The sequence below is a fragment of the Neofelis nebulosa genome, chromosome 1 (genome assembly GCF_028018385.1).
Source record: "Neofelis nebulosa isolate mNeoNeb1 chromosome 1, mNeoNeb1.pri, whole genome shotgun sequence".
Taxonomy (NCBI): Eukaryota; Metazoa; Chordata; class Mammalia; order Carnivora; family Felidae; genus Neofelis; species Neofelis nebulosa.
In genome coordinates this window covers 219,205,304-219,228,743 of record NC_080782.1, presented here as the reverse complement: position 1 = coordinate 219,228,743, position 23,440 = coordinate 219,205,304, and the positions used below count along the sequence as shown (strand labels likewise).

The window sequence follows — 23,440 nt, the reverse complement described above, 5'->3', positions numbered from 1 at the left end:
CCGCCCAGCCCGCGGGACTCGCTGGCGCTGGAGAGGAGGGCGGGGCCGGGCGGGGCGCGTGCCCGCCGAGCCCCGCGGAACCGGCCCCGCCCCACGGCTCGGCGCGCGCGGTGCCCACGGGCCTCTCTCTCCGCCGCGGTGTCCTGCTGCCGGGAGGTTGCGGGCGGTGGGGGCTGGAGGAGAAGCCCGCTCCGTGTGTCGCTGCTGTACGGAACCCCGTGGTGACAATCGTTATTACTTTTCTCCTTCTTAATGACATTGACCACTATTATTTATTTACTCTCCTTGATTACACGATGTATCTAGGGTCTGGGCTGGCGTTCCTTAATGCTGCACTTGGGCGCAGCGGGGTCCCGTGGCTGATTTTGTAGTGCCCCCGAAAAGCGAACATTCTGTTTTCTTTCTCTTACTTGAATGCAAACTGTTTTGCCTTTCTGAGCCTATGAAGTTCCTGGAGTAGGAAGAGGGGCATTAAGGGTCCAAGGAGGCTTTAAAAGAAACCCACCCGTTTCTCACGGTTACAGTCATTTGTTTTGATCATAGTATGGCTTGTCTCCTCTCTCTCGGTGTTGACGATCCTGTACGTGCAGGGCTCGGTACATCGTCTGTGTTTGCGTGTATGTCCATGTTTCTTTGAAGATTTGAGGGAGAAAGAGTATGAGGGAAAACTCATCAGGTAGGTGTGTAAATCCCAACTCAGAAAGTAATGCAGATGGAACTTCCTCACAGTCTAATTTTTTTTTCTTAAGTACAAGTGTAGGAACTTTAGTAACAGATGTTGGAAGGTGAGAGACTTCGTTATAAATCTGTCTAGCTTTGGGGATCCTTTAAGATTTACTCCCTAACCAAGTCTTCCTTCTTCTTAGAAGCAAGCATAGTCCTTGAAAAAAGTGGAAAAGTAAAAAGGTATTTCATCAGACTCTGGGAAATAGGCACCTTGTTTTTCTTTACAGTATTAGCATGTGGTTTCTTTTCCTTGTAAGATTAATGTGTCCCAATGAGGCCGCGGCCACAGACCATGAATTTATTCCGTTTTTGCCTGTAGATTTTGCTCCACGGATTGATAAGCCTCTCAGAAAGACAAGAAAATTGACAGCATTAGGCAGATCTGATTGCTCAATTTTGTCTCAAGTAGTATTTGTTGTGCATAGTGTGTAAGTGTGAAAAATGTTTATATTTTTAGGCCTAAAAGTGTGTTTCTCATATAAATGTGTGTTCCAGTATTTAAATTGAGTCAGGTTCCTGTGCTCTTAAAAGTTGTTTGAACCGTGCCAACTGCTGAGCTTCAGTTTTACTGACCAATGCTTGGCCTTTAAAATTTATGCTTTGTATTGCATGGTCAAAATCAAGGCAATGTGCTTATCAATAGTTTTTTTAAAAATGCTTTGTCATATATGGAATCAGGCACCAGGCTTCATTCCCTGCAGATTCCTTCTAGCAAGTACCAGGTAGAACCCAGGGCTTTAAATGTGGAAATGATGTACAAATACAGGCTGGATTTAGAAAGTACAAATCACATTCAATTTGGATTATTTTATTTTTATCAATTTTTTTTTACTATTTTTGAAAATGTTACTACCTCCATTTTTTTCCCTTTTAAAAAAACTCATGTCTCTTTAAATACGGTAGCTCCGTCGTTGATTTGAAGGATTTATTTTACCTGTTGTACAGTACAGCCATCCTGTTTACTTGTCCCATTAGCTTTGCAATTAGACAGAAACACGTGATGAGAAAAAACTGAACCACAACACTTCTCTCTTTTAGCAGATTGTATTAAGGAGACCAGAGTAATGGTGAGCCAAGGTTATATACATCCTGTGTTTTGTGCCTTTTTTTTTTTTATGTTGCTAAACTGAGATAAAAGCTTATGCAAAAGAAACCCTAGGCAGCCCACAGGTAATGCTCTTGATTTTCCTAATGGTGGGGAACACTTGGGGAACCTCTGATTTGCCATTGGTGAAAGGGCTGCGTGGTCTGCTGGAAAGGTGTAGCAATTGTTGCTAGAAATCTTTACCAGTTTCCCAATAGCTCTGTCGTTTATTTATTTTCCTTTTAAACAGAACAGAGGTTTACTAACCATTTTGGTCAGTGCAGATTTAATCTAACGTTTGCCCTATGGAAATAACTGGAGTAATTTGTATTTTTATGCTCAGTAGTTTTTAGAAGTTCTTTTAGAAAATGAAGAGTTATTTTTGAGTGCACATTGGTTAAGCTATTGAGTCCCCATGGTAACCCAGGGCACCAAAATGCTTTTGAGAAAGAGGTATTTTCTTGGTCTGAATTTACCTGTTTAATTATGTAGCCAGTACTGCAAAATGTCTTTATTCTAGTCACCCATCATGGTGGCTTAAATGTATACATATATTTCTTGTGTTTCCAGGCTACTGCATACAGGACAGTTTTATATTTTCTTAAATGTTAATAAAGATATTTTGAAGCTGCTTTTCTTTTTACCTCTCATATCTAAACATTTCACTTCTGTTCTTAATTATTTTAATTATTTTTGGCCAGTTATTTAGTTATTTCTTTTTGTCTTTCAGGATGACACTTATTTCCTTATCTTTGTTTGAAGTAGAGATTGATCCTGAGATTCGCCCCCAAAAAAATCATTACTAAGGAAATGATTTAAAAATCATTAATAAGAAAATATCATGCAACCTGCATCATAGAGGTTTTAAAAATCCTAGACATAATGAAAAGGATAGTGATTTATTGGAAACCTACTATGCATAAGGTCTTTTGTAGGTGCTGAACTTTAAACTTTATTCAAACTTAACAATGGTTCGTTTGAAGCTTTATAATTTTGTACATTGAAATGAAAATTTAAATCATTTTCAAAGACTTTATCTTATTTTTCTTTTTAACATTTATTTATTTTTAAGAGAGGGGAGGGTAAGGGAGGGGCAGAGAGAGGAAGACAGAGGATCCCAAGCAGGCTCTAAGCTGTGAGCACCGGATCCTGGGCTGGAACTCCCGAACGGAACCCCTAAGATTGTGATCGGAGCTGAAATCAAGAGTTGGCTGCTCAACTGACCCAAGCCACTCAGGTGCCCCTCAATGATTTTATTTATCTATAATTACAACTACTTGAGGTCTTTACATTTTTAAATCTTTTTTTGTGTTATGTTGTTCGGGTAGAATAGTGTTATTTATTCACACTACCCTGAATACTTGGAAATGATTTTGTACTTCCTTTGCTTCAGTGATGGTTTTAGACTGTTCATCTATACCCAGCGGATATTAGATATCTGTGTATATTGTGTGACTGTGTCCTTCCCCAAAGAAAGGTAAATAATATTTGTTTCCTTAATGTTAGGTTGACTAAGCAACGTTGCCTTTAGTGCTGTGAATGGTGAAATGTCCATGTGCGTTACTTACTATGTGGAAGGCACTGTTCTAAGTGTTGATTTTGTTTTATTTTACCCCACAGTTAATCATGTTAATTGAAAATTCTAGTGTGCATCAAGTTTCAGTCAAAGGCTGCATAACATAGCTCAGCTGGGTTCAAATCCCTGCCTGCCCCTTCTTAGCTCTCTGCCTTTGGACCAGCTCCTGAATTGCTTAACCTCTCTAAGCCCCGGTAGTTTCCTCACCTGTGAAATTGGGGTAAAATGGTACCTAACTCAGGGTATTGGGAGGATTTAAAGCAATAATCAGTGTCAAGGACTTAATTTTGTGCTGGGTACAGATGAGTCCTCCCTGGATGCTAATTGTTAGAAGACAAATGGTACAGGTGTCCTATCCCTGTTGTCCCTGCTTTATGTGATGATAGTTGACGTAAACCAAAGTATTCAGAGCATTGGGGGGTGAATCCTGGGCATTTATTTGTCCATGAAATATCACACTTAGTTTGCTAGTGTCTCCGTCATGACAGAAAACCTAGCCTGCCGATCTCAGATTGTGAAACAAATGCGTGCTCTAGACAGGTTTCCTATCCTTATGCCCTTCCGGGCTGCCGAGGATCTGTGGGACAGCTTGTACCCAAAAGAGTCCAAGTAGGTGATGTAAGTAAGGAGACCTTGATTCGTCCTTCGCGTGAGTTGGGTCCGCGAGCTGCTGTCAGGATTGATTGAACTGGACTGAATCCATGATGAATCTCAACCAGTAACCCAAGGGTGAAAGTCACCTTGTTGTCAACATCCTCCGGGCCAGCTGGTGAGCCTAACAAAGGTGGAAAAGGCGAGAGGGGCTGCAGCGTGACTCCCCTTTGAATGGCTAGAGGGAAACGTATTCCAAGAGCACATAACCCTTCCCAGGTTTTTTCTAATGTGCTGAGTCCTTGGAACCAGCTGGGATTCAGTCCTAAATTTATAACAAACACGTGCCATAGGCATAAGGTATATGAGCTGCGTGCTCTCTCAGTCCTCAAAAATGACATGCAGCATTTCGAACCACAGGTGAGCAGAAATGCTTTGTGATGACACTCTTCATTCTAAGACCAATAGCAGTTTATGACCTTAAACAGTAAATACAATGGATTTGCGCTTCAAACCTATCATTCTGCTTATGCTCACAACCCTGATTAAGCGTATATTTTATCCTTCCGTGCAACGAGGCTAAAATTGCATGTGGGGACTCGGGTAGGGAAGGACACAGGTTGCCTGGACAGGTGATGGCGCGTCGTGCTGTCTGTGTTGACAAGGAACTTGCATCTCTTACACCACAGCTGGACAAGTAGAAGGGCGGTTGACTGTTTCTGAATCGCACAGTGAGATTAGCGTGTTCTTGACAGTCCCATAGGATTTACAACAATCTCAATCCCCCACCCTCATGTTTTGATGTCAAGAGACTTTATCCGGGTTGAAAAGAGGAAGTTCCAGGACACTGCTTGTCTCCTCACCCTGTCCCACGTAGTGACCTGCCTCGGTGGCATGGAGAACATTGTTTTCATTTCTTCTGCCAGTTTTTCCAGGTGATGTGATATCCTCCAACGGAAGGAGATATGGTGTCCAGCTCCTATCAGGAGTCATGGGGAAGACAGACTATAGTTCTTTACTCTTCCATCCACGAGGAAAGATGGATGGAACACCTTTACAAGCAGAACACCTACGCTTTCATCTGTTTGACATATTAATATGGCTCTGCTTACGATTTGCTTTAAAGAAAAGGTTCTGTAACTACAAGAGGTTTGCGTGCAGACGACCAAATACGATGAGCCTTTGTGCTCCTGCTTCTCATTGGACGGTCCCTTGCCATCCTGCTTCTCACTGGATGGTACCTTCTCATTGGATGGTCCCTTGCCATCCTGCTTCTCATTGGACGGTACCTTCTCATTGGACGGTACCTTCTCATTGGATGGTCGCTTACCATCCTGCTTCTCATTGGATGGTCCCTTCTCATTGGATGGTCCCTTCTCATTGGATGGTCCCTTGCCATCCTGCTTCTCCTTGGACGGTACCTTCTCATTGGATGGTATCTTCTCATTGGATGGTACCTTCTCATTGGGTGGTCCCTTCTCATTGGATGGTCCCTTGCCATCCTGCTTCTCATTGGATGGTCCCTTCTCACTGGATGGTCCCTTGCTCTGAGCCATGGAACTCCTATATGTCAGTGCTGGTGAAGTCCCTTCCTTGTGCTCAGGAGCCCCACACACCCCTTCACTGACCTATCCAGAAGCAGACCCATAAGGAGATGCCTGTAGTCACCACTCCTTTCAGCAGGAGCTAAGAAAACCATAGCATTCCCTCTTCCCTGCTCCCCCACCCGGCCCCACCCCATCTCCCAAACCCAGACTCATGGCATTAAAAAGGATTGCTTCCAGTGGGTTTGTAACTTGGTGTATCACTTTACCCAAGTGATCCTACTTGGGAGGTGAAAAGGCATCTCCTGCACACTCACTCTGGTTATTCTCAGTGCATTGTTGTGAGACACTTGGTGTGTCCCCAGTAAAGGTAAGAGGAAGGTGGCACTAATGGGGTCCGTGAGGAGCTGAAGCAATTGGCCACGGTGACTGAAAGTGGATCCATTAATATAACAAATCTGCCTTGCCACCGTTTCTTGCTCAGTAGAGATTAGTTAGTTAGGAACCGGAAGGGCCGGTTTTGCTAATCTGCTGTAAAATAAGCTGTGATGAATTAGAGCAGTGTGCTTTTCAGACCCACACCTGAGAACTAGACCTGGCCCAGAGTGTTTATTAATACATTCATCTCATTTATCCTCATTTTCAAGAGGAGAGAGTCATTTTGAAAAAGAAATGTTTTCCATAAGGTGTAGAAGTATTAGAGCATCAAATGCTGCAAGAACATCCCTTAGTCGTGGAGGTGTGGATTTTAAGAAGCCAGAATTTTCTGTATGAGTTAATGACATGAGCCGGCTGGAGAATACAGGAATCACAGAAGGGAGGGGCTCTGGCTGAAATGGAAGCAAGGATCTTCTCTCCTGCTTGACCTCTAGACCTCCCCCAAATGACCTCTGCCCTCTTAAAACATCCGCACAAATCAGCACCTTTCTAGTAAGAACAGGTAAGGGAACCATGGCACCCATGTATGGGCACAATGGTAGCCCTCAGATGGCCAAGCACCGGGGGGCTGGCTCAGCCCTCCACCATCGCTCAGTCCCCGGCTTGCAACCTGGCACGGGTAACACCTGGCTGGCTCGCCAGGTCAGTCCATCTACCACACAAGGAGGCACCTGACCCCAAGAGGGAAGGGGTGTGCTTCCCTTTCCAACACGACCTTCCCCACCCCCACCCCGGCTCCCCAGATGCTCCACCAGCAGTGGTGATCCAAGGGGGTGGCTGGGAACGGGAAGCGAGGCTACCCTGGGCCTCAGGCGCCAGGGGAACCGGAGGCCAGGTTCAGCCTGCTCCAGCCCCACGGCTGGAGAAACACGGTGACGGTTCAGCCACCTGCCTCGGGGAGAGCCCCTGGTGACTCACAGACAAGAGGCCAGAGAGCATCTGCTGTGTCCGAGAACCCAGGTCTGTCAGCACCACCGAGAGGCAGAGGGTGGGAGGGAGTCCTCCACCTCTTCCTGCACACAGTGCCCACCAGCAGGGAGGAGAAGGGTGGCCACGGGCATGGGGAGAAGAGTGGTCCCATTCCCCAGGAGTGCTTTGGGCAACCTGGGCTGTGGCCCTCCCAGGAGAGCACGAGGTCACCACATCCATCTGACAGGCACCTTTCTTCCTGGTACCGCATAGCGCCTCTCTGAAGTCCAAGGGACAGACTTCTTATGGGGTCAGGGTGAAGCACAGGAAGTTGGCACCCGGGAGGGTGCACAGCCCTGATGAGAGGTAAGCTCAAGATCCTGTCTCCTGAGACCGTGAACGACTTTTATGGCAGTTGTGTGCCATTTGTTGTTAGACAGTGGGCACGTTTCCTGAGAGTGTGACCGTGAAGTTTAGATAAGTTGTATCATTACTGAGTCACTTCAGGACAGCTCTAGCCTAAGTTTCCAAAGGAAGATCCAAGAGAGTTGTTGGGATTGTTGTGTGTGTTTTCAACCTAAAAAGTTTCTACAGCTAAACTTGGTGGGACTCAGGGACCGGGTTGTCTCAGGTGGTGAACTTCTGTGAAGCCTGTTTCCTCACCTTTAAGGCTCTTTACATATTCATGCCCTCTGGTGTTATTACCAGTTTCCATTCGTGAACAATTATTGATCAATAACCGTTAAGTGTAGCAAAGTAATTATTGAATATCTTAACATTTCCCACATAGACCAATCTTGGAGTAAAAATGTCTATAAGTCTATTTGATTTTCAAGTACTAGACGGGGCAATTTGTTTGCTATTAAATAATATCCGTTAAGCTTGGTGGATGTTAACACTCAGTTTGGTACTTCCGTAACTTAACAAAAATGTGTGCACTTTATGAATTTTGATCAGCTCCTCCCTCAACTTTTGTATTTTTGTGTTATTTATTTTTTAACGTTTATTTGAGAGAGAGTGTGTGTGAGCAGGGGAGGGGTGTGTGGAGGAGGGGTAGTGAGAGATGGAGAGAGAGAATCCCAAGCAGATGGCTCAGAGCCTGGAGCCTGTTTCGGATTCTGTGTCTCCCTCTCTCTGACCCTCCCCCATTCATGCTCTGTCTCTCTCTGTCTCAAAAATAAATAAACGTTAAAAAAATAATAATAATAAAAAATAAAAAATAAATAAAAGCATTGTATATACATATAAACATATATATGTATATATATATATCTGTATTTTAATTTAAAAATATTGTTTCATTGTTGTTTTATAACCTTATTGTTTCTTTCAAACATGCAAGAATTTTTTTCCATATGGCATAAACATTTAAAAGCTTTTTGACAAAATATTCCCTATTTGTCTTCTGGAGTCCTGATTTAATTCCCACCAGCTGTGTGTAAGTGTTTATTTTCCTTCATGGGAGCTAACTGGTCCTGGGAATTCATCATTTTTTTAATCTTCATTATTCTTCTAGGTAGAAAATAGCATCTTATTTTAATTTGTATTTGATTATTAATGAGATTGAACATCTTTTCCCTCTGTTTATTACTGAATATTATCTATTATAAAGGACTCATCCTAGTCTCTTGCCTATTTTTGCATCATAGTGTTTATCTTTACCCCCAGTGATTTTTAAGGGATCTTTGTGTATTATGGATACCTACTCTACCCAGTTTGTCTACCTCAGCCATTTAAGATGAGATGTAATGTGATGATCTATTGGGACCCTAAAGCCAAACAGACACGGTTCGATTGCTGGTCCCACCATTTCCTAGTTGTATGACTTTGGTCAAATTACTCAACCCTTTAAGCCTTAATATCTACATCTGTCAAATTGGGACAGTAATGGCACCTGCCCCATAAAGAGCTGTGAAAATTAAATGAGAAGATCCTTGAAGTGCTTTAAATGGTGCCTGGAGTATCGAAAATGCTCACTAAATGTCAACTATTATTTTTCTCAGTGGCAATTCAGAACCTAATTGTATAAAGGAAATGTCACACCATGACCATTATTATTATAATTGCATCTGACAGTGATTTTGTTGCTAATTTATACTAAAATGGAACTTGTGCTCTTCTTTAAAAAAATATATATGTATATATGCAAATACATAGGTATACATGTACATATGCATTTATATATCTATACTTATATGAGCAGACATAAAGTTATGAAGTACATATGTATTTACACATGTATATATGTGTATATATTTATATATTTTCTATGAACAGTCATAAAGTTATTTTATGAGGATGTGTAGTTTGTTTAATTGGTTAGAAATCGATGCTAGGAATTTCAGTTTACATGGCCTCCAGTGCTGAGGTGGACGATCTCCTACCCAAATACATAGAAACGTCAGATAAAATATGTAGGTGAGATGAACAGAAAGGGAAATCCTGGCGTTGGAAATAAAAAGAAGTCAGTGGCAGTGAACCAAGCTTGAGGTGAAGCTGTGACAATCCACCGAGGTATCCGATTAGGACATGGGCTTTTAGGGGCCAGGCGCTGGGATGGTGGCACGTACGTGGGGTGTAGGCAAGAGCTCTCTGGTCAGCAGCAGGCAGAGAACTGAAACAAAATGCCCTGCTTCCTGTCCCTGAAACTAGAAAACCCACGCCCCAAGCCAGGAAAATGGGGGCAAGGGAGCTCTCCGGGACCTTTTTTATACAAGAGCACTAATCTCTTTCATGAGGGTTCCACGCTCGTGACCCAATCACCTTCCAAAGCCCCCCCCCCCCTCCCAATATCATCGCTCTGGGGACTGGGTTTGTACATATGAGATCTGAGGGGAAATAGACATTTCAGTCTATGGCAGCTGGTGTCCTAGTTTGACAAGGGAAGAAGCTGGTTAGGGATGACTGCCAACGTACGTCGGAGAGGGACTTAGATGTCAGGATTTTGAAACAGTAGAGAGTCACTGAAAGATTTGGAGCTGGGCAAATCTTTGGCAAAATGAGGTCCACATTAAGAAATGAATCTCGAATTGATGCCAAGTTACTCCTTTAATTTCCAAGGGCTAGTGAGCAAAGAACCAGATCCAAATAAGTCATGAGTTTGTGCAAAGTGAAGGCCAAATGATGTCACTGAAGGCTGCAGTAGTTCAAAGCAAGCGAAGTAGAGAATTGATCTCCTGGAAGAACACAGTAGATGGTGTGGGCGGTGAGCACAGAATAACCTGTGCCCTGTGCCCATGGGGATCGGCACCCACTCACAGGGCAGAGGGTGACTTAATTCCAGGAAGTCACCACTCTCCTCATTAACAGATGTAACTCGATTTTGTTGTTATTGTTTTGAATTTAATTTTTAAGCTAATTTTGGATCTATTGTTAGGATCTAATTGCATTAACAGTTTATACCAAGTTTTATGCTTGCTTGTGTAATAGCAGTCGTTAAAGACAACTGCGGAAGTCGGGTAATTTTTCCAGACGTTTATTTCCAGATGCTAGAGACGTTCCGGTCTAGCTGACTGCCCTTATTTTACAGTTACAGTTAAAATGTACAATGAGAGGCACCTGTGTGGCTCAGTCGGTTAAGCATCCGACTCTTGATTTTGGCACAGGTCGGGATCTCACGGTCGTTGCGATCGAGCCCTGCGTGGTGCTCCACACAGAGCGGGGAGCCTACTTAGGATTCTCTCTCTCTTTCTGCTCCTCCCCTGCTCTCACTGACTCTCTCTCTAAATAAGTATTTAAAGAAAGTAAGATGTAAAATGAAGCACAAAAGGTGACTAATAATAAGAGCAGCCATAACTGAAATTAAGTGTGAAGACTGGCACTTCTTGTGCCCGTGCATCTTCTCACGAATGCCTTGTAACCATGCTGGGACGTGAGTGCTGTTTACTTTACTTTTCTTGTTTTGATGAAGAAACAGGCTTAGAGGAATTAAGAAGTGTATCCAAACTCACAAAGACCATACATGCAGGACCCGGGTTTGGAAGCCAAGCCTTGGTAAACTCCGGAACACGTGCTCTTAGCTGCTTTGCTATACTGGCTTGAGCTGGCCACACAAGTTGACACTCAGGCAACTTTAGATTCCAGATCTCAGGATTTGTGTTCTATATTTTCCACCTCACCCCAGGCCTCCGTGGCTGTGAATATAGATGGCTGAAACCACAGAGTAGTTCAAGATCCCACTGTAAGAAAAATGTTTAATTAGGCACATCTACACTATCAGAGCTTTGGAATATTAAAAACTCTGACTTTTCATGGAGTCTCCAGAATGGTTTAATTAGTTATTTGATACATACTTGATTTTCCCTATCACCTGTAGCACACACCAGTTATTCAGGTTTTGGACCAGATATTGGCCCAATAAGTATCTGTTGTATGGACGAATAAAAATCTAGAACCTCTTTCTGCTTACAAATAACTTATATTTCAATAGGCTGCTTTCAAATGCAAATGTATGTAAGTCCGTAGTGACAAAAATTGATTTAAGAAGTATTTTCTAGGAAGTACCCGGAAGTCTTTCCACAAAAGCTGGGTATAAATTCATCAGTGTCACAAAACTTGAAAATCAGGGCTATTTTTCTTCTTTGAAATCATAAAATCCATCAAACTTCCTCTTCTATAATTGATTATCTTGGTCTACATGGAAAATCTTTTGAAGCAATTAACCTTTGTATTTGATGATATTGGCAACTGTTTTAGGTTAAACCTTAGCTAAGGTGCTCACTTGATAAACCACAGTATTAAATCAGTTCTCTACCTACTCCGTACCTGCCCCGGTGGAGATGAATAGGGTGGGAGAAAAACCATGCAGAATGCTTGTGTTATGAATTCGCGATCACCTAATTATTAACTACAAAGAGAAAAAAACAAACTTTCCAGTGGAGGACCGTGGCAGACATCAGGGGCTCTGAGATATCATGCGCTAAACAGGACATGTCACTTATGTGGAATTTACTGCCAAAAATACATACCTGCCTTAAATTGTGAGGAAACAGACAAGCCCAAACTGAGTGGCATTCTACGACTAGCTTTTTCCAAAGTGTCAAGGTGACGACAGACAGACTGAAGAAGTGTCCCAGGTTACAGAAGACTAAGGAGACCCCACAACCGCATGGAAAATGGGATCATGGATTGGGTCCTACTCCAGGAAAAGAACAGTAGGACAATATGCTAAATTTGAAAAAGGTCTGTACTTTGGTTAATAGTGGCGGGTCGATGATAATGTCCCGATATTGCCAGCTGTACTGTGGTTATATGAGATGAGAACATTTGAGGAAGTTGGGTGACGGGCATATGGGAATTCTTTGAACTATTGTTGCACCTTTTTTGTAATTCTGGAATGATTTCAAAATGAAACATTAAGTCAAGAGAAAACTATTTTTAAAGTGTCATCCCTAGCCTTGAATGTTGCTCAGGCGTCTTACCAATATGCCCCTGAAGCATCCGCTTCCAAACTCCTAGCCAGCCCTTTTGTACCCTCTCCTTTCTGTACAACCCTTCCATAGCTCCTTCCCCAAACTCATTCATTGTGGAAGTAAAGGCAGGCAGAAAAATTTGTGCAGGCCCACCGCCCGGCGCCTGGGACCATCTGTTCTGCTTTCTCTCCTGTCTTTGTGGATGGGCTCTGGAAGGAGTCTAGCCCTTCACTTGTTTACTAGAGCTCATCCTTTCTTACCTATTCAAGAAGTTTGCTCCAGCAGACCGTCCCTCTTGTCTCTTGCATTATTCCCCTCCCCCTCTCTTTGATGGGTAATCCCTAGAATCATAGAAACTTACTATTAACTTCTCCCGTCTTAAAAAAAGACACTTGGGCCCCCTTCCCCCCTTGAGCCAGCTTCCACAACCTTTCTTTTCTTCCTTTTACAGTAAAGCTTTTGAAGTTTGTGTATAGTTTCCGTCTCCAATTTCTTCTCTCCCATTCTTTTGGGAAAGTACTCCAGTGGGACTTTGGCCCCTCCTCTCCACCAAACTCTTCTTGTGTGATTACTAATGGCCTCCATATTTCTGTGCCCAGTGGTCAGTCCTCTATCCTTATCTTGTATAACTAACAGCAGCCTTTCAGAGACCGATCCCACTCCCTAACTTGAGATTTATCTTTACCAGGCCTCCAGCTCATTACGGTCACCTGATTCATTTCCTGTCCCTCTGAGTGCTCCTTCTTAGTATACTTTGCTGGTCCCTCTTCATTTTTCCAACCTTTTGTGTTGGAGTGCCTCAAAGTCAGAGCGTGGACCTCTTCTCTTCCTTATCTGTATTTGTTCTCTAGGTGATCTCATCCGGTCTCAGAGCTTGAAATACCGTCTATATGCCAGTGACTTCAGTGTGGGCCTCTGGACCCTCCAGCCCACTGCCTGAGCAGATCTCCTAACTGGGTCCCTCATATACGACTGGTCTAAAACTGAGCTTGTGCTGTTCTCCAGCTCCAAGCCGACTCTCATCTAGTCTTTCCACATCAGTGGAAACGTCATCTTCCCAGTGGCTCAGGCTAAAGGCCTCGAATTCATCCTCGACTCTTCACTTTCTTATATGCTGCACGGAATCTGTCAGGAACTTGTTTCAGCTCTGCTGGCAAAATAATACACAGAATCTGATGACTTCTTGCCATCTCCACTGCTAAGGGCTCAGTCCAAGCCAGCACCGTCTCTCCTGGATTACTGCAGCAGCCCCCGCTGGTCTTACTGTACCCGGCTTTCTCTGCCTTGGTTTAGTCAGGAGACTTCCTTCCCTACGATGGCTTCTTATGCCACTTCTTGTGAAAGCCAACACCCTGTGCAGTCAGGCCCCTCCGACCTCATCTGCGGCTACTCCACCCCTCCATCTATGCCTCATCACGTGGGCCTTGCAAATGGCAGATGCCCCTTTCCCTCGAGGCCTTTGCCCCTGTTGCTTCTGTCTGGAATCTTCTTCCTCCGGAATCTGCAGGGCTTACTCCACTTCTCCTTCTCGCTGTCAGCACCCATTTCCCTCACGTTTCAACTCAAAATTCTCTCCCCAGAAGGACACACACAGCTGTTCCCTTTCCCTGATTTTTTTCTTCCTAAGATTTATCGCTAATATATCACGTACCTTGTTCTATGTATGTAGACAGTTAGAATGTAGACTCCAGCAGGTCAGGAACTTTTGTGTGATTCATGCACGACTGTATCTCCAGTGCCTCTGATGGTACCTGGCTCATAGTAAGTGCTCAGTAAGTATTTGTTGAATGAATGGATGGATGGATGCATGAAGTTGCACTGGAGCCTCAAATTTTGGTGAAATGGGCTTTGAACCCGTGGAATGGTTCCATGCCCGGCAACAACTTTCAGAAGCAGTTTGCCACGGTATGTTAATTGCTCAGATTCCGAGCCTTCTTCGGACTGACCTCAGGCACCCAGTATTTACACAACCGAAGATTTTCCCCTCATTCCAGCTGATGAGGATAACAACAATGAGGATAACAGGTCAAGCTCGTGTCAACATTTTGCGTGATTCGTTCTCATCTTTCAGTGTCATTTTTAACTGTCAAACCACTCACCCCATATGTACAGTGGTAGTCACTAATGTTACCACCATTACTAAGTCTTTTGATTATAAATGGGTGCCTCTGCTGTCAGGTTATCTCAGTGTTCTTGAGTCTTTTGCCCTGGTTACACATGATAAGGTTAATGATGTTTGTAAATCTGCAAATGCCTTCCGTGTTCTCTACAAGCATAACGAACTCTCTGTAGACCAGAGACTGCAAATTAGTGACAGGACATTTAATTTTTTTTTTTTTTAACTCCTTGACAATATTTTAAAAATTAGATGATCTCACATAAAAATCTAGACTTCTGGTTTCTCCCGTGCGATCCAACTGGCATTCCTTGTGCTACTACCTTTGGGCAAGACGTACGTTTTCCAGTGTGTGTCAGTTTCTGCCACTTATACTCAGCCCGTGTCACCCAGTTTAACTGCCTGCATGGTCCCTGTGGGTGTTTGACAGTGACTCATACCACAGGCAGGGAAATGACTTAGAGATGAAGACAACCCTGTGCGCCCAGCAGAGCCACCTGCTAGGGTTGGCCGAATTGGCCCACTTATTCTGAAGCTTTGTCTTCTGTCCTGAACACTTAACAAAATGAAAAGTCTATAAACTCACTAGCTCCAGTAAATCTCCCACCAGCAGTTTGGGAGAGTTCATGCTTCATTCATTCAGGGGCTTTTTTAAAATTCTTAATTAAAAAAAAAAAATGCATATTTTTTGTTCATCTTCCATTTACCCTTCATTTCTGTGGATTTAGAGAGGAAAGGACAGTGAGGAGGGAGATGAGACGACAGAGGCCCCTTCTTCCCATGTTCTCATTCCTCTGGCTGGAGTTTGTAAAAGACTAGGGGGCCTGTGAAGGCCAAAACCTTCACTGTGTAGACAGCAGACAGAGCCCGCTGGAGAGGGCCACTCAACTACTGAGGTTAAAATGTGTGACCACTCGGGCACGTATAACAGTCACATCTAAAATAGTCCATCTAAAAGAAGACCTCCATCTGCTGGTTAGCAAACACTCAGCCTTCATCTGTAAAATGTTCGTAGCCAAAGGACAATGGGAAAAGCAAGTAGAACTCATTAAATGTCACTGAGGTCCAATCCTGTTTACTTTGGATTGGAAGCAAGAAGGAAGGATGAAAATTGTCAGGATTTCGGCTCTGCAGTCTATGGGAACAGAGAATGTGTGTCTAATTCACCGCTGTATACTCAATGTCCCGCCAAAAGTAGGCTGACTAAGGAAAACGGTGAATGAACTTGGACATTGTGGTCACTGCAGGCAAAAACAAGTTTTGAGATTTTCTGGGCACTTCCAGCGTCTCGCCGATGGAAGCAGATCTTACACATTATTGGAAATGGAAATGGATTGTTAATCTTCTTGTTCGGTCTAAGAGACTTCATTTTGAGCCATTTCCTTTCCCTGAATAGGAAGCTTCTCAAAATGACGGAATTTAAAGTGCAGTGCACATGCCTCTTCCTTTGTTGACACTTAACCTTTACTGGGACAGAAAAACAAAAATAAAATGTAGTCCTTTATTGTCTAATACAATCTAAAATAATCTGAAATCTAATATAATATTAGTATATTCAATTACATGCCAAAAATTGATCAAAATTTGGCCTTTCTTCTCTCTCCCTCTCTTGATGTTAGATGTCAGACCTTGAACTTCTGCTGATTTGCTCCTACGTGCTTCCTCCTAGAGAGCTGACCTTGTTGCATGGTTTTGACGACCTCCATGCTGATGAGGCGCAAATCTGTGTCTTCCGCCTCGACCTAGCCCCCCAGCCTCAGTGATGTGGCTTGCATTTTGCACCAGTGGGCTCTCCTGAGCATTTTCAGTGTTGCCTTAATGTCAGTGTGATCCAATGGATTTCCTTCTTGGCCTCCCTGAAATGTCACATATCTATCCAGGACATTATCACTCTCCCCTCAGTTCCTTAGCTGATTGACCTCAGTCATCCTTGACTCATTCATCTCATTTATCCTCTCCACATAGTCTCAGAGATAGTCTGTGTGCCTCTTGCTTCTGTCGCTCACTGCCATGATCCCAGGCTGACAGTTCCTGCCTCATACCTTAGTATGAGGTAGTACCTAGTACCTAGGTACCTAGTACTTAGGTACCTAGTACCTAGTGGCCGTGGCCTCCTACCCTTCTCCTTACTTCCAGTCACTGCCCGCTCCATTCCATTTCTCTGCCACCAGACTAATCTATTTCATTGTGTTACTCTCTACTGCGTATGTTTCCTCTGATCCTCTGTACCTTTGTTTTGTGTCTTCTACATAATAAATTCTTCCTGAGACCCATGAAGTAAATGCTTGTTTAATAAAGGAGTGATTGAAATAAGGAAGCTGTGTCATATGAACCGACTGAAGCTGCACTGACTATGTTTTGGCCGACTCTGCAAAGAATTAGCAGCTGATTCATATTCCTATTTAAGGAATGGAGAACTTGACCAGAAATATTTTCATTTTGCTGCTGCAGATACACAGTAAAAACAACAACTTTTCATCTGGGCCTCAGTGTCCTTACCTTCGGATGGAAATAGATGCCACTTACATCATGGGGTTGCTGGAAGTCTTAAAGGTGATGTGTTAAGGCCCTCAGCACAGGGCACTAGTAAATGCACAATAAATTCCAGTTGAATTTTAAAGAAAAGATTGAATGAATGAATGAATCGGACTTGGCGTAATGAAATATTTAGGTATTTTATGTAGACCACAAGTTACCAACTCAGATTCAGCTAAAATTTGGCACTAGCTAGGACCACTGTGTTAGCTGTGTTAGGAATAATCTTTATTCTTCAGAGTAACCCTGCGACATAGGTGGGAGTGTCTCCTATTTACCTATAAGTTCAGCTGAGTAAAGGGGAAACTCCTTACCCAAGATCTGATGCATATGCTGGAATCGGGATTTATCTCTAAGATTTCTAATTTCAGGTCTTTTGCTTTTCCTGCACACCATGTTCCCCAAATATTTTTCTTAGTAGCTTTTTCATTTTTATTTTTAGCTTTGCATTGTTAAAAGGCTCATGACTTTGCATCTTAAGACTTGATGCACACACCCTTTTTCTTGTATTGTTTTCTATGTGCTTATTTTAAAATCTCGGTCCGTGTATTTGTATTCTTGGTGGTTGGAAGGACATCAAATACTGTCTCAGCAACAGCAGCATATGTGTTCACAAAAGTTGAGGAAATACTGTATTTCCAGCATGGGAAGCCGAAGGTAAGTGGCCTACATTCGCTTCGGCCCGCATCTGTTTTAATGACTCTGTTAGTGCAAATGGGTTGTAAAATGCCAGTGAGTATCTACAGAGTTGCTATAAACTCAAGTTACGCAAATTCTCTACCTTGGAGATGGTCAGAGCCTGCATCGTTTGCTAGATTTAACTTTTTAATACTTAAAAATATTGCAGGGCTAACATTTTATTGCACTTGACATTTTATGAAAATAAAATTCGCAGCTGTGAACAGCCCTCTTCCGTTTATACTCTACCTGGCAATAATAGCTATAATTAGCTTTTGTTGTACTGTTATCAGAAAGGGGTAGTAAAATTAGCACTAACCAGATGTAAAGTCAGTCTTTATATGGCAGCTGCATATATATAAATTCTCCGGAAGACCTCTCATGCTTTGTAAATTTTAGATATGTATGGAAAATTTATCCTTTTGTTCAACTTTTCAGTCCCACGTTGTTTATGGAATCAATTTGCCTTCTCAGCTCATCCAATATTTATTGCATTTGTACTATGAGCAATGAATTGGATTAGGTGCTAGGTAAGGGTGCAATTCCTCTACTCCAGAAGCTGACATTTTGGCCGGGTGAGGCACGTAACAGTCCCACACTGTACGTATGTGCCGGTCCCTCTGAAATGCCCTTCATCACTCTCTTTCTCCTGCTTCGCCTGGCCAACTTCCATAGACTCTTGGGGGCCCAGCTCCACATCTTCTAAGATGCCTTCCTGCCCGCCGCGCCACCCCCATGCCACTGGTACCTTGGGCCTCTGTCTCTCACCGTGTTGATCAAAGGGCGTTATAATTGTTGGGATATTTAGTAACCTTCCATATTGTGAAATCCTTGAGCGTGTGAGATGAGTCTTCTGGTGTTGTCTTCTAAGGGGCTGGCACGGAGGATGTTCCTCCTAAGAGCTTGATGAATGAATCAAGATGTTACAAACACATACGGACATGCAGATGGACACAGAGATTAATGGACAATACAGACACGGAGCTTAATGGACCAAGAAAGGTCGCGTGCAGTAAATGTCAAGGATGACTTACAGACAAGTACTGTAGGTGTTAGGAAGAGAACAAAAGGTAAATTGGTGGTCAAGGAGCAGGGACTGCTTTGTGGACCTGTGACGCGTGTCACACAGGGCCCTCTGCTCAGAAGGGCTCCACCCTTGGCTTCATGTTCTGTCGTCAGCGTCTAAACATCCTTGGTCATTTTTGGTTTTTTTCAACTTTTTTTTTTTTTTTTTAAATTTTTATTTTTGGGACAGAGAGAGACAGCATGAACGGGGGAGGGGCAGAGAGAGAGGGAGACACAGAATCGGAAACAGGCTCCAGGCTCCGAGCCGTCAGCCCAGAGCCCGACGCGGGGCTCGAACTCACGGACCGCGAGATCGTGACCTGGCTGAAGTCGGACGCTTAACCGGCTGCGCCACCCAGGTGCCCCCCCTTGGTCATTTTTGAACATAGAGCCCCACGTTTTCGTTTTGTACCGGGGCCCACAAATGACGTAGCCAGTCTTGTTCTTAGGACCGGGAGAATGATTCAGATTTATAGAAATGGGGAGTGAAAGAGCAGGCAGAGAGAGCGCACAGGAATCTGATAGGCGTATGAGAAGTGTCCCAGTTTTGTCAGATGGCTAATAGACCTGCTCAAGAGCACCAGAGGGCTTATGCCGTCAGTACGAGGCCTGAAAGATAGATCGGGGCAGCATTTAGACATGATCCTGCAAGTGGTGGGTGATCTCCGATGATTAGTGAGCAGGAGAATGAGGGGAGGGAGGTGCAGCTTGAGGAAGAGGAGTATGGTGGTGATGTGCAGGATGTATTAAGGGTCGGTGAGGTAGGAAGTAGTGAATCAGGAAGTTGACCCGAAGCCCAGGGCTATGGTAGTAAGGGTATATGGTAGAAGAGGCATAGAAAGCACAAAATTGGGAAAGACTATCAGGGAAAAATAAATGCAACTTTGGCCACAGGAAAAAGGAGGAGTCAAAAAGTACCCTGGACCATCCTAGGTCAGTGATGCACTCCTGGCTGAACTAAGGACGGGGTGCCCGGGAGCTTCTTTGTCAGAGGAAGAAGGAGTTGAGCTTTAGGTATTTGCAATGACAGCGGGATTTCAAAATAGAATTGCTCGTTTTGCAATTATGTGTAAATAATCATTCGTGGAGAAGATGCTTAACGCATCAAATGTCACTTAAAGACATGACGTTAACAGCGAACACATTAACGCTACGTAAAGTCCTTTAGATCAGTTTTAGAAGAGGGGTGAGATGAGCAGCCCAGTAAAGACAGTGTGGGAGTTAAGAGATGGGGTCATCCTTGACTGCTTTTTTTTGTCTGTTCAGTCTCTTTCTTCCTCTGTATTCAATCAGTTCCTTCTTGTCCTTTCTGTTTACCAAGCCACCAAGCGTCCCTTGCATCTGCCCACCTGTCTTTGTCCCACCACTGCGTGCCCTCGCCTTCCACCCACCTGAAGCCACAGGTCTCTGGAATGGTCTGATCTTTATCCTCTCCACGCCCACTCTTTCTCTTTGGAGGTGGGGAGGTTTTTCTAAGAGACAGTAGTAAGGGTATAAGGTGTCACTTCCTGTTAAGACACTGTTAAGAATTGTGTCCTCCCCTAAAGATACTGAAGTCCTAACCGCAAGTGCCTATGAATGTGACCTTATTTGGATATAGGGTATTTGTAGAAGATGACATCAAGATGAGGTCAGAAGGGTAGGTTTTAATCCGGGATGGCCATCTCCTTATAAAAAGGGGAAATGTGCTACCACAGAGATCTGGGGGATGCCTCTATCAGAAAGAATTGTCAGCAGACCACCAGAAACTGGAAGAGCCATGGGTAAACCACCCGATTTGTGGTACTTTGTTACAGCTGCCCTAGGAAACTAGTACAGACTTTAAAATAGTTCCCCATTCTTTTCAGAGTAAAGACCAAACTCCCTAACACAGCTTGAAAGACCCACCACGATCTGGTCTCTGCCGGATTCCGCAGCCTTTTCTCTTTCTTGGCACCCCACCCCCCTTCCGAAGCTACACCTTTGCACTCATCACAGCAGGAGTACTTAGCTCCCCCATGACATTCCTTTGTGGCCAAAGTACATTTCTGCCTTTCCTTTCTATCTCCTTCTTCCAGTCAGCAGAGTCCTCTGCATTCATTTTATTCAACAAATACTGTTGAAATGCCAGATAGAGTGTTTAGAAGCTAACAAAACATGCACAGCCCTTGGTTTCATGGGCTTTCCAGTCTAGTAGGAGAACCCAAATGAGGTAATAGTCGATAAGAGATGTGAGCAGAATGTTGGAGGCCATAGAATAGATGGATTGCAGAAAGTGCTTAAGCACACACAGCAGCTGGCCCCCAAGCCTGGAATGAGAGACACCAAGAAGAAACAATTCAAATCCCACCATGGACTCAGCAAAGCTCAAAACTCTGAGATACCACATACTTTTGAAGGTTGTTGTGCAAGACGGAGCTGGAAAACATGAGGATTGGTAGACAGGTTATACGAAGAGCAGTAAGACCATCCTCACTCTGTCCTGACCCCCCTCCCCCCACATTGCTATTATATGTTAAAAAGGAGTATTCAGAGAAAAAGAAGGAGGCTTTGGCTATTAAAAAGAAGAAGGAAAGGAAATGTTCAATGGAAATCTTGAAGAAAAAGTTGACATACTTCCGTGACAGTAGAAATAGGCCAAAAGACAGGGGAGCCTGGGTGGCTCAGTCGATTAAGCTTCCAACTTTGGCTCAGGTCATGATCTCACTGTTCATGAGTTCAAGCCCTGCACCAGGCTCTGTGCTGATACTCAGAGCCTGGAGCCTGCTTCGGATTCTGTGTCTCCCCCTCTCTCTGTCCCTCCCCTGCTCGCACTCTCTCTCTCCTAACTAACTAACTAACTAACTAACTAACCGAGCAAGCCAAGATACAAAAAATAGAAGGAAAAATAAAATTAGAAGGTCAAGCCAGGTAGTCCAACAATCAAATCCAATCCCAATGAAAGAGAACACAGAAAACAGAGGAAATGAGAGAGAAAGAGAGAGAACTCTCCAGAACTGAAATATTTGAATTTTCCAGATTAAGTGATCACAGAATCCCTAGCACACAGTGGATGAAAACATATCCACTGTAAGGCATATCATAAAATTTCAGAATGCCAGGCACAAAATAAAAATCCTAAGTATTTCCAGGAAGAAAAAAAATGACATGTAAGGGATCATACATCAGAATGGTATCAGACACTGAAACAATCCCTCCAGAATTTTGACAAAAATGATTTCCAGTGTGGACTTCCAAGAATGAGACTAGACTATACATATTTCCAGCTATAAAAACATCTCGAGAGGGGCGCCTGGGTGGCTCAGTTGGTTGAGCGACCCACTTCAGCTCAGGTCATGATCTCGCGGTCTGTGAGTTCGAGCCCCGCGTGGGGCTCTGTGCTGACAGCTCAGAGCCTGGAGCCTGCTTCGAATTCTGGGTCTCCCTCTCTCTCTGCCCATCCTCTGCTCAAGCGCTCTCTCTCTCTCTCTCTCTCTCTCTCTGTCAAAAATAAATAAACGTTAAAAAAAATTAAAAAAAAAAAAGTCTCGAGAAATTTATGTCCCATGCCATCTTTCTCAGGAATCTCCTAGAGGATGTGCTTAGCCAAACAAGGAAGGAGATGGAGAAATGGAAGGTGCAGAAACAGGAGCTTCAACCCAGAGGGGGAAGAAGGGGAATCCCGGGATGATGGCAGAGGGAAGCTTCTGGATGGCAGCTGGGCAGCAGGACCAGAGAGGAGGACAAAGGACCCTCGGAAGAAGGGTAGAAACAAAAGGGAGATGTAAACATTGTGCCCGACATAACTGAGCTGTGAATATTTATGCAGTCATTGTCAACACGGAATGTTGATTTCACCAAGAGGTGTTATGCCTGTGTTAGAGGAAGGTGGGGGAGCTCGTGTGTACCCACTGGGGGAAGTGAGAGGGTCAAATCTCCGTCTCCCATGTAAGATGTAAAAAAAACAAAAAAAAAAAACCCACAAAAACTGAACGTGGACATCCAGACCCAGTATGAACATAGCATCTTAGAAATAGGGAGTAGCAAGTTCGAGCCCTGCATCGGGCTCTGCGCGGACACTGGAGCCTGCTTGGGATTTGCTCTCTCCCCCCTCTCTCTCTCCCTCTCAAGATAAGTAAACTTAAGATAAATTAAAAAAAAAATTTTTAAGAAATAAGGAGTAGCAGAAGAAATATTGAAAATCATTGTTTCTGGGGAATGGAAATTGGAGGTAAAGAAGGAGTGTGTCAGGAGACTCGTGTTTCTTCATAAGCCCAAGGGTAATGTTTGATTTCTTTTTTTTAAATTTTTAAAAAATGTCTTTATTTTTGAGAGAGAGAGAGTGAGCGGGTGAGGGGCAGAGAGAGAGAGAGAGTGAGACACACAATTTGAAGCAGGCTGCAGGCTCTGAGCTGTCAGCACAGAGCCCAGCGTGGGACTAGAACTCATGAACTTGAGATCATGACCTGAGCGAAGTTGGACACTTAACCACCTGAGCCACCCAGGTGCCCCAGTGACTTCTAAAACCATATGTGGTTGACCTTTGGGCAACATGGGTTTGAACTGCATGGCTCTACTTATACATGGATTTTTTAGAATACAGTACTATACTGTAGATGTCTTTCCCCTTCCTCATGATTTCCATAATAACATTTTCTTTTCTCTAGCTTACTTTATTGTAAGAATATAGTATACGATACATATAAGATACAAAATGTGTTAACTAGCAGTTTATGTTATTAGTCATTAGTTATTGGTCAACAGTAGGCTGTTAGTAATTAAGTTTTGGGGGAATCAAAAGTTACACAT

At 43.6% G+C, this 23,440-nt stretch overlaps 1 long non-coding RNA gene across 1 annotated transcript; it reads left to right on the top strand.

Moving 5' to 3' along the window:
- Positions 1-116: 116 nt before the first annotated feature.
- On the top strand, positions 117-22,794 carry LOC131485583 (uncharacterized). The gene is made up of 2 exons (XR_009248921.1): positions 117-206; positions 22,214-22,794. It is a non-coding gene; the product is annotated as an uncharacterized LOC131485583 (long non-coding RNA).
- Positions 22,795-23,440: the final 646 nt, after the last annotated feature.